The following is a 15377-nucleotide window of genomic DNA, read 5'->3' on the forward strand; positions in this document are numbered from 1 at the left end:
GCCGTTAACTAATTCTTTTTTATAATTTTCCATGTAATTCTAATTTGCTGCAAGCATTGAGAAACTTTACTTTTAGGCCTCTGGAGGATACACCTGGAAGCTATTTTTCCAAAAGTGGCATAGAGGCCTGGAAGAAATTAAGTGACTTCTCAAAAGAAAACTGGAGTCGAGAACTTCTAGATTGCTGCTCTAACTACAAGATACTCTTCAGTTCCCATCTTCAAGAAGAATAGCACAACATTGCGCAAGTTATAAGTATTATCATTCCTCATAAAAAGCTTCTATTGCTTGTTCAACTCCACCGGGTATTATGAATTCTGTGACATTTGCAAATTCAAAAAGCACCATATTATCTATACATTTCACATTGCTTGTTGAAAGCTAATATTACTCACTGTGTTGTACAACTCTCTCATGTCTGCACATTACATTTTAAGAGTCCCCTAACAGATTTCTTCCCTCTACTCCAGAGCACTACCAATGCATCTCTGCAAGCTTGACTTCTCCTCTTGCCTGAAGTGACTTGGGGACTAAACAGTCTTTTCTCAAGTCTTTGCAATCGGCCTGTATTCTCCTTATAAACACTAGTTTCAGCTTTTATTTTTTGAGTTTTATAATACACTCTGATAAATGCTTTCCCCCTAAGGGCTTGTCAGGAGCAAGGGTGATTGATAAACTGTTTCAAAGGGAAGAGAAAAACGTTCTGTCTAATATCTGCCATTGTGGCAGATTACATAACTAATGTTCTAGAGCTAATCGGTACTAAATGGATTTTGTATTTTAAATGCTTGCTGCAGCCATCCAGGTATGAATTACATTTCTTTATCAAAATCCTTATGAGGACCCCTTGACTTGTAAAAATCTAGCACATAAATACAGGCCACTGAATGGTGCTAGTTGTATGTACTTGCATTATTAGGGCATCGTTTATTTTGAAAGCTTATAAATCATCACTACATGTGAAAAGGCCTCCCATAGAAAAATAAAAAGTTTGTCCTTGGTCATCAGCATGTCTACTTGGAGAGGTGCTGCTTTCTCGGTGTCAGACGACTGGGGTTTCAGCTCTTCACTCCTTGTTTGCCTAGAATTCTGGGGACAGGATTCTTTTCAGCAGACTTTTCTGATGTATGTCAACCAGAGTAATTTTAGGTGGTATATGAGTGAATATTTTGATTTTGGCAATTGCAACATTTGTCTATCTTTGCATTAAGCCTGCTGATGTATTTTACTTCCTACTTTGCCTGCCTCCAGGAGCTCAGAACCAGGAAAAACTAAAATAGAACAGAAGAGGGAGTGAAAAAGAAAGGAGCCAATGGAAGCGTAAAGAGGAGGAATCTAATGTTAAAAGAGAGGTATTGATAGGTGCAGAAAAGTGTGTGTGTGCATGTGTGTGTGTATGTGTGTATCTAGAAGCTTCTTCTGAACTTTCTTCAATGGGAAGGTCCATCTCGCCTGACCACAGGAATAGCAGCTAGAGAGCTCTTCTCCTGCTCCAGTGAGATGAGAATTTTACTCCTCTCTTAAGGGCTGAGTGAGATGGAATTTTAGAAAGCTCAGCGAAAAGAATGACAGGGAACAATAAAGAAAGGTTCAGAAATGGTAGTACAGGCAGTAATACTCGACTACAGGACTTTTAGAAAAATTAAAGGTCCAAAGCTATGCAGCTCTGCAGGTATGTACGCTAAAGCTTTATGATAGAACAGCCACAGATACATTGGAGAAAGCCCTGAATTAGGAATTAATGACCACAGATATATCCCCCTGCTGCGTGCTTAAGTCACTATGACCAAGGAAAATCTCTTCTCTTCTGAGCCTCAATTTCCACTTCTGTAAAATGCAACAGTGAGGTTTAAAAAACATGTCTCATTGTTATTTTGTAAAATAATAAATCCAGTATGATTGTTTGTTGTTATTATTGTATTTTTAAGTTGAATTTATGCTATGAACTTCTATTCACGGCAAATGAAATAATTAATTTTCCACTTGTAATCATGATACAACGTTTTGCTTTTAGGTAAGTTTATTTAAGTTAAAAAAAATTGTACTTGAAGAAAATGGAAGTTTTTTTAAAATTACTATTATACTTTAAGTTTTAGGGTACATGTGCACATGTGCAGGTTAGTTACATATGAATACATGTGCCATGCTGGTGTGCTGCACCCATTAACTCCTCGTGTAGCATTAGGTATATCTCCTAATGCTATCCCTCCCCGCTCCCCAGACCCCACGACAGTCCCCAGAGTGTGATGTTCCCCTTCCTGTGTCCATGTGTTCTCATTGTTCAATTCCCACCTAGGAGTGAGAACATGTGGTGTTTGGTTTTTTGTCCTTGCAATAGTTTACTGAGAATGATGGTTTCCAATTTCATCCATGTCCCTACAAAGGACATGAACTCATCATTTTTTATGGCTGCATAGTATTCCATGGTGTATATGTGCCACATTTTCTTAATCCAGTTTATCATTGTTGGGCATTTGGATTGGTTCCCAGTCTTTGCTATTGTGAATAGTGCCACAATAAACATATGTGTGCATGTGTCTTTATAGCAGCATGATTTATAGTCCTTTGGGTATATACCCAGTAATGGGATGGCTGGGTCAAATGGTATTTCTAGTTCTAGATCCCTGAGGAATCACCACACTGGCTTCCACAATGGTTGAACTAGTTTACAGTCCCACCAACAGTGTAAAAGTGTTCCTATTTCTCCACATCCTCTCCAGCACCTGTTGTTTCCTGACTTTTTAATGATTGCCATTCTAACTGGTGTGAGATGGTATCTTATTGTGGTTTTGATTTGCATTTCTCTGATGGCCAGTGATGATGAGCATTTTTTCATGTGTTTTTTGGCTGCATAAATGTCTTCTTTTGAGAAGTGTCTGTTCATGTCCTTCGTCCACTTTTTGATGGGGTTGTTTTATTCTTGTAAATTTGTTTGAGTTCATTGTAGATTCTGGATATTAGCCCTTTGTCAGATGAGTAGGTTGCGAAAATTTTCTCCCATTTTGTAGGTTGCCTGTTCACTCTGATGGTAGTTTCTTTTGCTGTGCAGAAGCTCTTTAGTTTAATTAAATTCCATTTGTCAATTTTGGCTTTTGTTGCCATTGCTTTTGGTGTTTTAGACATGAAGTCCTTGCCCATGCCTATGTCCTGAATGGTAATGCCTAGGTTTTCTTCTAGGGATTTTATGGTTTTAGGTCTAACGTTTAAGTCTTTAATCCATTTTGAATTAATTTTTGTATAAGGTGTAAGGAAGGGATCCAGTTTCAGCTTTCTACATAAGGCTAGCCAGTTTTCCCAGCACCATTTATTAAATAGAGAATCCTTTCCCCATTGCTTGTTTTTCTCAGGTTTGTCAAAGATCAGATAGTTGTAGATATGCGGCGTTATTTCTGATGGCTCTGTTCTGTTCCATTGATCTATATCTCTGTTTTGGTACCAGTACCATGCTGTTTTGGTTACTGTAGCCTTGTAGTATAGTTTGAAGCCAGGTAGCGTGATGTCTCCAGCTTTGTTCTTTTGGCTTATGATTGACTTGGCAATGCAGGCTCTTTTTTGGTTCCATATGAACTTTAAAGTAGTTTTTTCCAATTCTGTGAAGAAAGTCATTGGTAGCTTGATGGGGCTGGTATTGAATCTATAAATTACCTTGGGCAGTATGGCCATTTTCACGATATTGATTCTTCCTACCCATGAGCATGGAATGTTCTTCCATTTCTTTATATCTTCTTTTATTTCATTGAGCAGTGGTTTGTAGTTCTCCTTGAAGAGGTCCTTCACGTCCCTTGTAAGTTGGATTCCTAGGTATTTTATTCTCTTTGAAGCAATTGTGAATGGGAGTTCACTCATGATTGGGCTCTCTGTTTGTCTGTTATTGGTGTATAAGAATGCTTGTGATTTTTGCACATTGATTTTGTATCCTGAGACTTTGCTGAAGTTGCTTATCATCTTAAGGAGATTTTGGGCTGAGACAATGGGGTTTTCTAGATATACAATCATGTCTTCTGCAAACAGGGACAATTTGACTTCCTCTTTTCCTAATTGAATACCCTTTATTTGCTTCTTCTGCCTAATTGCCCTGGCCAGAAATTCCAACACTATGTTGAATAGGAGTGGTGAGAGAGGGCAACCCTGTCTTGTGCCAGTTTTCAAAGGGAATGCTTCCAGTTTTTGCCCATTCAGTATATTGGCTGTGGGTTTGTCATAGATAGCTCTTATTATTTTGAGATACATCCCATCAATACCTAATTTATTGAGAGTTTTTAGCATGAAGGGTTGTTGAATTTTCTCAAAGGCCTTTTCTGCATCTATTGAGATAATCATGTGGTTTTTGTCTTTGGTTCTGTTTATATGCTGGATTACATTTATTGATTTGCATATATTGAACCAGCCTTGCATCCCAGGGATGAAGCCCACTTGATCATGGTGGATAAGCTTTTTGATGTGCTGCTGGATTTGGTTGGCGAGTATTTTATTGAGGATTTTTGCATCAATATTCATCAAGGATATTGGTCTAAAATTCTCTTTTTTGGTTGTGTCTCTGCCACACTTTGGTATGAGGATGATGCTGGCCTCATAAAATGAGTTAGGGAGGATTCCCTCTTTTTATATTGATTGGAATAGTTTCAGAAGGAATGGTACCAGTTCCTCCTTGTACCTCTGGAAGAATTCCGCTGTGAATCCATCTGGTCCTGGACTCTTTTTGGTTGATAAGCTATTGATTATTGCCACAATTTCAGAGCCTGTTATTGGTCTATTCAGAGATTCAACTTCTTCCGGGTTTAGTCTTGGGAGGGTGTATGTGTCCAGGAATTTATCCATTTCTTCTAGGTTTTCTAGTTTATTTGCGTAGAGGTGTTTGTAGTATTCTCTGATGGTAGTTTGTATTTCTGTGGGATCGGTGGTGATATCCCCTTTATCATTTTTTATTGAGTCTATTTGATTCTTCTCTCTTTTCTTCTTTATTAGTCTTGCTAGCGGTCTATCAATTTTGTTGATCCTTTCAAAAAACCAGCTCCTGGATTCATTAATTTTTTGAAGAGTTTTTTGTGTCTCTATTTCCTTCAGTTCTGCTCTGATTTTAGTTATTTCTTGCCTTCTGCTAGCTTTTGAATGTGTTTGCCCTTGCTTTTCTAGTTCTTTTAATTGTGATGTTAGAGTGTCAATTTTGGATCTTTCCTGCTTTCTCTTGTGGGCATTTAGTGCTATAAATTTCCCTCTACACACTGCTTTGAATGTGTTCCAGAGATTCTGTTATGTTGTGTCTTTGTTCTCGTTGGTTTCAAAGAACATCTTTATTTCTGCCTTCATTTTGTTATGTACCCAGTAGTCATTCAGGAGCAGGTTGTTCAGTTTCCATGTAGTTGAGCAGTTTTGAGTGAGTTTCTTAATCCTGAGTTCTAGTTTGATTGCACTGTGGTCTGAGAGACAGTTTGTTATAATTTCTGTTCTTTTACATTTGCTGAGGAGAGCTTTACTTCCAACTATGTGGTCAATTTTGGAATAGGTGTGGTGTGGTGTTGAAAAAAATGTATATTCTGTTGATTTGGGGTGGAGAGTTTTGTAGATGTCTATTATGTCTGCTTGGTGCAGAGCTGAGTTCAATTCCTGGGTATCCTTTTTAACTTTCTGTGTCGTTGATCTGTCTAATGTTTACAGTGGGGTGTTAAAGTCTCCCATGGTTATTGTGTGGGAGTCTAAGTCTCTTTGTAGGTCACTCAGAACTTGCTTTATGAATCTGGGTGCTCCTGTATTGGATGCATATGTATTTAGGATAGTTAGCTCTTCTTGTTGAATTGATCCCTTTACCCCTTCTTTGTCTCTTTTGATCTTTGTTGGTTTAAAGTCTGTTTTATCAGAGACTAGGATTGCAAACCCTTGCCTTTTTTGTTTTCCATTTGCTTGGTAGATCTTCCTCCATCCTTTTATTTTGAGCCTATGTGTGTCTCTGCACGTGAGATGGGTTTCCTGAATACAGCACACTGATGGGTCTTGACTGTTTATCCAATTTGCCAGTCTGTGTCTTTTAATTGGAGCATTTAGTCCATTCACATTTAAAGTTAATATTGTTATGTGTGAATTTGATCCTGTCGTTATGATATTAGCTGGTTATTTTGCTCATTAGTTGATGCAGTTTCTTCCTAGCCTCAATGGTCTTTACAATTTGGCATGATTTTGCAGTGGCTGGTACTGGTTGTTCCTTTCCATGTTTAGCGCTTCCTTCAGGAGCTCTTTTAGGGCAGGCCTGGTGGTGACAACATCTCTCAGCATTTGCTTGTCTGTGAAATATTTTATTTCTCCTTCACTTATGAAGCTTAGTTTGGCTGGATATGAAATTCTGGGTTGAAAATTCTTTTCTTTTATAATGTTGAATATTGGCCCCCACTCTCTTCTGGCTTGTAGAGTTTCTGCGGAGAGATCCGCTGTTAGTCTGATGGGCTTCCCTTTGTGGGTAACCTGACCTTTCTCTCTGGCTGCCCTTAACATTTTTTCCTTCATTTCAACTTTGGTGAATCTGACAATTATGTGTCTTGGTGTTGCTCTTCTCAAGGAGTATCTTTGTGGCATTCTCTGTATTTCCTGAATGTGAATGTTGGCCTGCCTTGCTAGATTGGGGAAGTTCTCCTGCATAATATCCTGCAGAGTGTTTTCCAACTTGGTTCCATTCTCCCCATCACTTTCAGGTACACCAATGTGACGTAGATTTGGTCTTTTCACATAGTCCCATATTTCTTGGAGGCTTTGTTCGTTTCTTTTTATTCTTTTTTCTCTAAACTTCCCTTCTCACTTCATTTCATTCATTTTATCTTCCATCACTGATACCCTTTCTTCCAGTTGATCTCATTGGCTTCTGAGGCTTCTGCATTCTTCACGTAGTTCTCAAGCCTTGGCTTTCAGCTCCATCAGCTCCTTTAAGCACGTCTCTGTATTGGTTATTCTAGTTATACATTCATCTAAATTTTTTTCAAAGTTTTTAACTTCTTTGCCTTTGGTTTGAATTTCCTCCTGTAGCTTGGAGTAGTTAAGGGGTCAGGGAGTTCCCTTTCATAGTCAAAGAAAGGGGTGATAGATGGCACCTGGAAAATCGGGTCACTCCCACCCTAATACTGTGCTTTTCTGACGGGCTTAGAAAACGGCGCACCAGGAGATAATATCCCGCACCTGGCTCGGAGGGTCCTATGCCCACGGAGTCTTGCTGATTGCTAGCACAGCAGTCTGAGATCAAACTGCAAGGAGGCAGCGAGGCTGGAGGAGGGGCGCCCGCCATTGCCCAGGCTTGCTTAGGTAAACAAAGCTGCTGGGAAGCTCCAACTGGGTGGAGCCCACCACAGCTCAAGGAGGCCTGCCTGCCTCTGTAGGCTCCACCTCTGGGGGCAGGGCACAGACAAACAAAAAGACAGCAGTAACCTCTGCAGACTTAAATGTCCCTGTCTGACAGCTTTGAAGAGAGCATTGGTTCTCCCAGCATGCAGCTGGAGATCTGAGAACGGGCAGACTGCCTCCTCAAGTGGGTTCCTGTCGCCTGACCCCCGAGCAACCTAACTGGGAGGCACCCCCCAGTAGGGGCAAACTGACCCCTCACAGGCCGAGTACTCCCCTGAGACAAAACTTCCAGAGGAACAATCAGACAGCAGCATTCACGGTTCATGAAAATGCGCTGTTCTGAAGCCACCACTGCTGATACCCAGGCAAACAGGGTCTGGAGTGGACTGTCTAGCAAACTCCAACAGACCTGCAGCTGAGGGTCCTGTCTGTCAGAAGGAAAACTAACAAACAGAAAGGGCATCCACAACAAAAACCTATCTGTACGTAACCATCATCAAAAATGAAAAGTAGATAAAACCACAAAGATGGGGAAAAAACAGAGCAGAAAAACTGGAAACTCTAAAAAGCAGAGCGCCTTTCCTCCTCTAAAGGAACGCAGTTCCTCACCAGCAATGGAACAAAGCTGGACGGAGAATAACTTTGACGAGTTGAGAGAAGAAAGCTTCAGACGATCAAAGAAAATGTAAGTTGATACTTAGAGTAAGAATGGATGCTTTCATAAAGTTTATTCTGTGTCAGACACTGTTCTAAGGGCTTTACATACATTAACTCATTTGATCCCTACAATTTGCAGAAAACATTATATTCTTTCTTGCCAGATAAAGAGACTGAGACATAAGAGGTTAAGTATCTTGCACAATTCATGAGTAGAGGAAGTCAGAGACTGAATCCAGATTCTCTGGCTCCATAGTCAGTGTGCTATACAGTCAACCAGTCTACATACTACAGCGTAAGTATCAATACAGGAAGGGAAAATATGGCAAAAATAGGAAGGATGCTCCTCAAAAGACACTGCCCTAAGTTTTTTTTGGAATTACAGATTTGTGTCTTAGTTAAATCTTTGCCTGGAATAAAAGGTGCCTGCTCAAAAAATGATGTCATAGGTGAACAAATGAATGAATTTGTTTTCTATATCACAACCAGTGGTATCTCTCTAAAGCTCAAATTATATCATTTAACTCTTCTGCTTAAACTCCTTTAGTGGCTTCCTATGAAGGTTGTCAGATTAAGTAAATACAAACACAGAATACCCAGTTATTTGGATTTCAAATAAACAATGATTTTTAATAGTATGTTTTTAGTAATTAAGACATATTTATACTAAAAAAGTTATTTGTTGTTTATTTGAAATTCACATTTAGCTGGGCCTTCTACATTTTATCTGGCAACCTTGCTCTCAATTGCCCTCAGAATAATGTCCAAATTATTTAATTGCTTTGGAGTTTGTGATGTGCTTGTAGCTTATTTCTTCAACCTCTTGAGGTTTTTACACCATTCTCCACTTAGACTTTATGTTCTAGACATGCCTGAATATTTGCAGTTCCCTGAATGAATCTTTTTCTCTGAACTTCTGGCCTTTTCACAGGATATTCTCTTATTCTTACCATTCTTTACCTAACTTTTTTGTTAGATCGGATAAGAAGTCGCTCCTCCAAAATGTAGGTTAGGAGTAACCATGCCTTCCTCTTTTCCAAGCAGAGTTCCCATTACACTGTCTAGTAATAGTCAGATAAACAATTGTAATTGTTTGTCTCTCTCTAGACTTCAGGCTCTTTGAAGGTAGGGGGATATCCATGTTGCTCAATGTTGCATCCTTTTGTCTGCCTGGCACATAATAGAAACTGAAGCAATATTTGGTGAATAAAGTGATCTCAAAAGTGTTATTATGGAGAAAGTTAGAGTCTCCTTGCCCACTTTGGTTATTCAGAAAACAAGGAGCCAACAAAGTATTCGTAATAAAGTGACTGTTGGTGCATATGTGTATTCTGCATGTTTTGCCCATGTCAGATCCATTTTTTACATGAATATATTTAACATTATTACAAAGTTTTAAAATTTTGTTTTTCAGGTAAGCTATACATGATTGGCTCCTTTCAGCAGCAGTGTCTGTGTGGTTAAAATCAATGGTGTAAAAATTATGGCTTTAATCATTCTGATAAATCATTGTAACTTTAGAGCTTATTTATCAATTTCTACAGAATTTAATATCAAGATGTAGTTGACCCAGCTGATTCTATGTTTGCTTATTGGCAACCTTTATATAGTCTGAATGTATAAGACAATGATGAACACCACATAAAATCCATACTGTATAGTACTAGTGCTGAGCAACTCAAGGCCTCTCAGGGATGTTCCTAGCAAATCTTATCCTAGAACTTAGACTGATCAGTAAGCAATCATTAATGTAGCCATTTTTCATGGAGGACTACTGTACAGTCATTTGAGATTGTGCTATGCTAATGTGGATCTGGCATCTTCATCATGCAGTTCACTGAATACGAACTTGCCAAATTGTTCTTTTCTATCAAGCTCAAGTTTCACCCAAATCAACACGAACTTTTTCCATGAATTTAGAAAATGGCAACTGGGCAGCCCATGCTACTTGACTCTGGAGGTGGGGCTCAGACACCAGGCCAAATAGAGAATGAGCTAAAACAGGTCCAGCGGGGAAAACAGCTTTCCATAAGACAAACCCCACCAGTGGACCACATTAGTTTACCATTGCCATGGCAACATCTGGAAGTTGCTGCCTTTTTCTATGATAATGACCAAACAACTTGAAGTTGTCACTCTTTTCCTATGAATTTCTGCATATAATTTAAAGTAGGTATAAATATGCATGCAGACATGCCTTTGAGCTGCCACTCTGGGCACACTGCCTATGGGGTAGTCCTACTCTGCAAGGAGCAGTACCTCTGCTGGCTGCTGTACACTGCTGCTTCAATAAAAGTTGCTGTTTAACACCACCAGTTCACCCTTGAATTCTTCACTGGGCAAAGCCAAGAACCCCTGGGTAGAGCCAAAAACCCTCCCAGGCTAAGCCTCAATTTTGGGCCTTTCTTGTCCTGCATCACTACCAGTTCCTTTCTGGATAATAAAGCTGGCTTCAGATAGAGAGTGTAGAATTTTGAGTCAAGGATCACTCTGAAGACTTTCTGCTTTTGTTAGTCTTTGAGCCTCCTCTACCTTCTTTGTAAAATGGAACTAATAATATGAATTTTTGGAAAAGTGTTGTTTTAGGTTTCTAACCTTTTAAAAATATTTTAAGCTCAGCCATTATCATCAGAAAATGTTGTTTGTCTGCCTGTGTTTTTTGTCTGCCTACTGCCTGCCTACTTCTCTGCCTCTCTTTTATGTGCTGGAAGTACACACACACACACACACACACACACACACACACACACACCCCTGGGAAATTTGAATGGAAACACCTCTGGTACCCATGGAACAAGTACTGGCTCAAACCATCCATAGCTTAGCTGAATATTAGGGAAGCCAACCTCCTCTGTACTGCTTTGACATTACTCCACTTTAGGATGTCTAAATATTAGCAAGTCTAGTGAGCAGATCACCTTATTTCTAATTGTTATTCCAAGTGATATCAAATGAACTTGATGAGGGTCTTGATAAACAGCTGATGGGAATGTAACCACTATCCTTCTACATCTTCATATGTCTCAATGCTAAAGTTCTAATACTTAAAAAGTGTTATGCATGTCTATTTCTTGCAGCCTTAAAAAAACCTGCTGAAAATACAACTGTCTAAAATTTTATTGCCAGAACCGACAACTGGGAAAAAATATATGATTAATAATATTTATAGTAATTTGTTTCTAATAATGAAAAATTCGAAATAACAGAAACATCAAAAACTGGTGGAAATTAGTGGCTATGCTTTACAAATTTTATCATTGAGCAGGCCCATCAGAATCTTGCTCTAATAAAGCTATATGCTGGGAAGCCCCTGGCTTCACCTGGCTACACTGAGGACCAAGTGGATTAACAGCTTGAGATGTACCTGAAGTCCATTCATGGCATGCTTACTGGAAAGTTCTAAACTAAAGCATTTGCTTACAATGGGGTATTTTAATTGGCAAAAATGGTCATATAAATCTAAATGAAAAGATTTCTACAGCAGATTGCATAGGAAAAAAGGTTACAGTTAAGTATATATAGTTTACACAATTTATGCATATGTGCATGCCTGAAGAGCTGTTTGGAGTGAGTCAGCAATATCATATTATGAAGTGATAGGATTCTGGGTTCTAATTTAAATATATATATATTTGTTATAAAAATTTTTACCAGTTTGCCGCATTTACTGTGAGAATGAAGACCATTCTCGGCAGACTGTTGATATTTCAGAAAATGTCAACATCACTCTGAAGGGATGCGTAGTTTTTGTGAAGGGCCCCAGAGGAAACCTACAGAGAGACTTCAGTCACATCAGTGTAGAACTTAGTCTCCTTGGAAAGGAAAAGAAGAGGCTCAAGGTTGACAAAAGGGGGGAAATAGAAAGAAAGTGGCTACTGTTTGTGCTATTCGTAGTAACATACAGAACATGATCAAAGGTGTTACACTGGAGTTCCATTACAGTATGAGGTCTGTGTATGCTCACTTCCCCATCAATGTCATTATCCCTGAGAATAGGTCTCTTTTTGAAATCAGACATTTCTTGGATAAGGCTGGGTGAGGTGGCTTATGCCTGTAATCCCAGCACTTTGGGAGGCTGAGGCAGGAGGATCTCCTGAGGTCAGGAATTCGAGACCAGCCTGGCCAACATGGTGAAACCCCATCTCTACTAAAACTACAAAAAAATTAGCCAGGCATGCTGACGGGCATCTGTAATCCCAGCTACTCGAATGGCTGAGAATCACTTGAACCCAGGAGGCTGAGGTTGCAGTGAGCTGAGATCACGCCATTACACTCCAGACTGGGCAACAAGAGTAAAACTCCATCTCAAATATATATATATATATATATATTTCCACAGGGTTCAGATGAGGCCAGGTGTTGCTTGTTCAGTATATCTCAAGCCCAGAAAGATGACTTAATCCTGGAAGGAAATGACATTGAACTTGTTTCAAATTCAACTGCTTTGATTCAGCAAGCCACAACAGCTAAAAACAAGAGTATCAGAAAAATTTTGGATGGCATCTATGTCTCTGAAAAAGGGACAGTTCAGCAAGCTGAGTAAGATATAACAGTTGTCTGGTTACATAAACAAGATGCCAGATGATTCCAAATAACTAACTGTGATATTTAAATGATGCAATAAAAGACCTGTTGATTTGGAAAATAATTACCATTATCAAGTATACTTTTCCCAAAATAGTAATCCTATATAACAGGAGAAGGTTCTCACCTACTGTTGTGGTCTTGAGTCTATCCTCCTCCACCCTATTTATTTCCCATCAGGTGATAGACTTGCATTTTGGAAGATCAACTTCACTTTTCTGGGGATATGTCATGATTAGTTCAAGTGAACTTTGTTAATTCCATTTATTTTATCAGTGATTGATACAAGCAACTCTGTCTAAGGTAATAAGAACATGTCAATTTTCAGCTCACAAGGACTGGCTCAAGTTTGAGGATCTGACTCAGTTTGAAACAGTGAGGTGAAATTAAAATTTATTAATGGTTTCTGGAAAAGTTTCCTTGCTTTTAAAATAGAGACTCAAGGAATATATTATCTCTTTTTCTCTGGATTTTTTTTTTCAGTTGCCGATGTGCCACTTTGCCTGAGCATTGGCTCTAACTAAGAGAATTAAAAAGAAATAGAGTCAGAGTCCCAAATTAAGTACGCCAGTCTTATTTTACTGTTACCTGAACAAATACTTTTCTTTATAGCTTAATGCTGTTTGATTTCATTGCTGTTGAAAGCATTTTAATAGGTTCATCCACTTGATTGGTGGCAAGAATAGAGTTATCCCACCTCCAGGCATCATGTCAAAGATATCTTATAAGGTATGGTGATGTATGTAATGTTTAACATATATATGTTAAAGAAACAAAACAAAAATTTCACAAATTGTTCATCTCAGCATTGTGGAAATGTGCAAGCCATATCTATAATTTTAAAATTTCTAGTTGCCACATTTTAAAAAGTAAATATAAACAGGTAAAATTAAATTAAATAATATATTTTATTTAACCATCATAGATGAAAATCTTTTACACATTTAATCAATACAAAATATTAATGACATTGTATTTTGGGGAGCAGTAAGCATTTGATGTCTGTTGTATATTTTATACTTAGGGCACATCTCCATTTGGGTAGCTGCAGTTTGAGTGCTCAGAAGTCACACGTGGCTAGCATTATTAAATACCATAGGTCGATTTCCACGCTAGTATTTTCTACATGCCAGAAACATCGGCAAGATTGGGAGCTTGTTAGAAATACAATCTTAGTCCCCACCCCAGACTTAGTGAATCAGAATCTGCATTTTAACAAGATTATCAGGTGATTTATTTTTATATTAAAGTTTGAGTAATTATTATTATTGTTATTTCTGTTTTCACTATTATTTTGGTATTAGCAGAAATGAACCACTTGTAGCACATTTTATGACTGAGCTATGGCAAACTGGGAGTACAGTCAAGGTATGTTGCAGACAAATACCTGAATGCAGACCTGATCAGGGCTGGCATAAATTCTTCAGACTGCCTAGGCCTTATGCTAGCTCTGAAATGAATGGTGTAAGCCTAATAGTAACAGAAAAGATGGGTTGTAAGCCCTAAGTGAATGGCACAGCTGTAATGTGTTGATGCATTCCTAATCAACAGATTTATTTATACAGCCTTGTTTTGCATGAGAAATATCTGATATGGGATTGTTGGTAAAATATTTACAGTTCTTCAAGTTTTCTTTTGGAGAGATGGGCTTGAAATTGAATGGAACAATGTGAGGTCGTCATTAGGCCCTTATCACGTGCCAGGTTTCTGTGCATTTGTTTTGGTTTGATTTCTATCTGCTTTGCATTCTTCTTCATGATAAATGGTACCAAATCATTCGTTAATAATTCCCCATTCAGTGGAAGGGAGAGACCAAAGGATTTTCAGAGATAACATAACTGGTCTTGAATTCCACAGTGGGCATAAACCTTGGTGCATTTGTCTCCTCTATAGTTATTTTTTCTATTCATCTCGAACCTCATCCGAACAGATAATAAACCACTTCATGAACAGATGTGCCACTTATTTATGTAGTTCTGTAATGATAATAAAGAAAATTTAATCTGGAGTGTCTGTAGAAGATGAACTAAAGCCAGATTGGTATGAATAATAAAGGCTCTGTTGGAATGTTGGGCCCCACATGAAAAGCCAATCATTAAGTACTTGACAATGCTGTCTTTGATATAGTCTAATAGTGTATAGAAACAACCACCTCTCGGGTACCGGACTCCACATGCAGCTACTGTTTCTACAGATGCAAACATTCTAAATTGTTTAGAGCATAAGGGAGCGTAAAGGATAATTTTTTTTTTTTTTTTTGCAGCTGGAAGCAACATCTGATGTTGCAAAACGCTGCAAATATGTTGGAGGGATTGCTTTATTCAGACAAATTTAAAATGAACTAAAAAACATGTGTAGCTTAACATTTTTGTTGAAAAGAAACAACAAATTGAGGCCAATTTCCTTCAAAAAATATGCAAAATTATCTTTTGGGGAATAATTATTTGCTTGAAATCTGCTGCACACTTGACCTTAGTTTTATACATGATGTGTAGTTGTTCTTGGCATACAAAAAAGTGTGGTCTCTGTAGCTGAGAGGCAGTAGTATGTTCAATAAACTCCAAAAGAGATTTGTCATAAGGATTGTTTAATTTTCTCATTTATATAATTCAGTTCAATAAAACAGCAATAACAATAACAATACCGATATAAACTCTGAGAATTTAAGTTTGTCCCATATCCTCAATGTGTTCCCCATTTTCAACACAATCACTTTTTCTTTTGGTGCTTTTGTGTCTTTGTTTTGGAAACGTGGATAAGAATAACAATTTGCTTTATGAATCTATTGACTTACTCTCTATTTTTAATTTATAAGT

The 15377-nt window shown here is 38.3% G+C and overlaps 1 pseudogene; it reads left to right on the forward strand.

Annotated features, from left to right (window-relative positions):
- The first annotated feature begins 1009 nt into the window (after positions 1-1009).
- Positions 1010-12520, forward strand: LOC101129780 (large ribosomal subunit protein uL6-like; annotated as a pseudogene).
- Positions 12521-15377: the final 2857 nt, after the last annotated feature.

This window comes from Gorilla gorilla, chromosome 4, assembly GCF_029281585.2.
Source record: "Gorilla gorilla gorilla isolate KB3781 chromosome 4, NHGRI_mGorGor1-v2.1_pri, whole genome shotgun sequence".
Classification (NCBI taxonomy): Eukaryota; Metazoa; Chordata; class Mammalia; order Primates; family Hominidae; genus Gorilla; species Gorilla gorilla.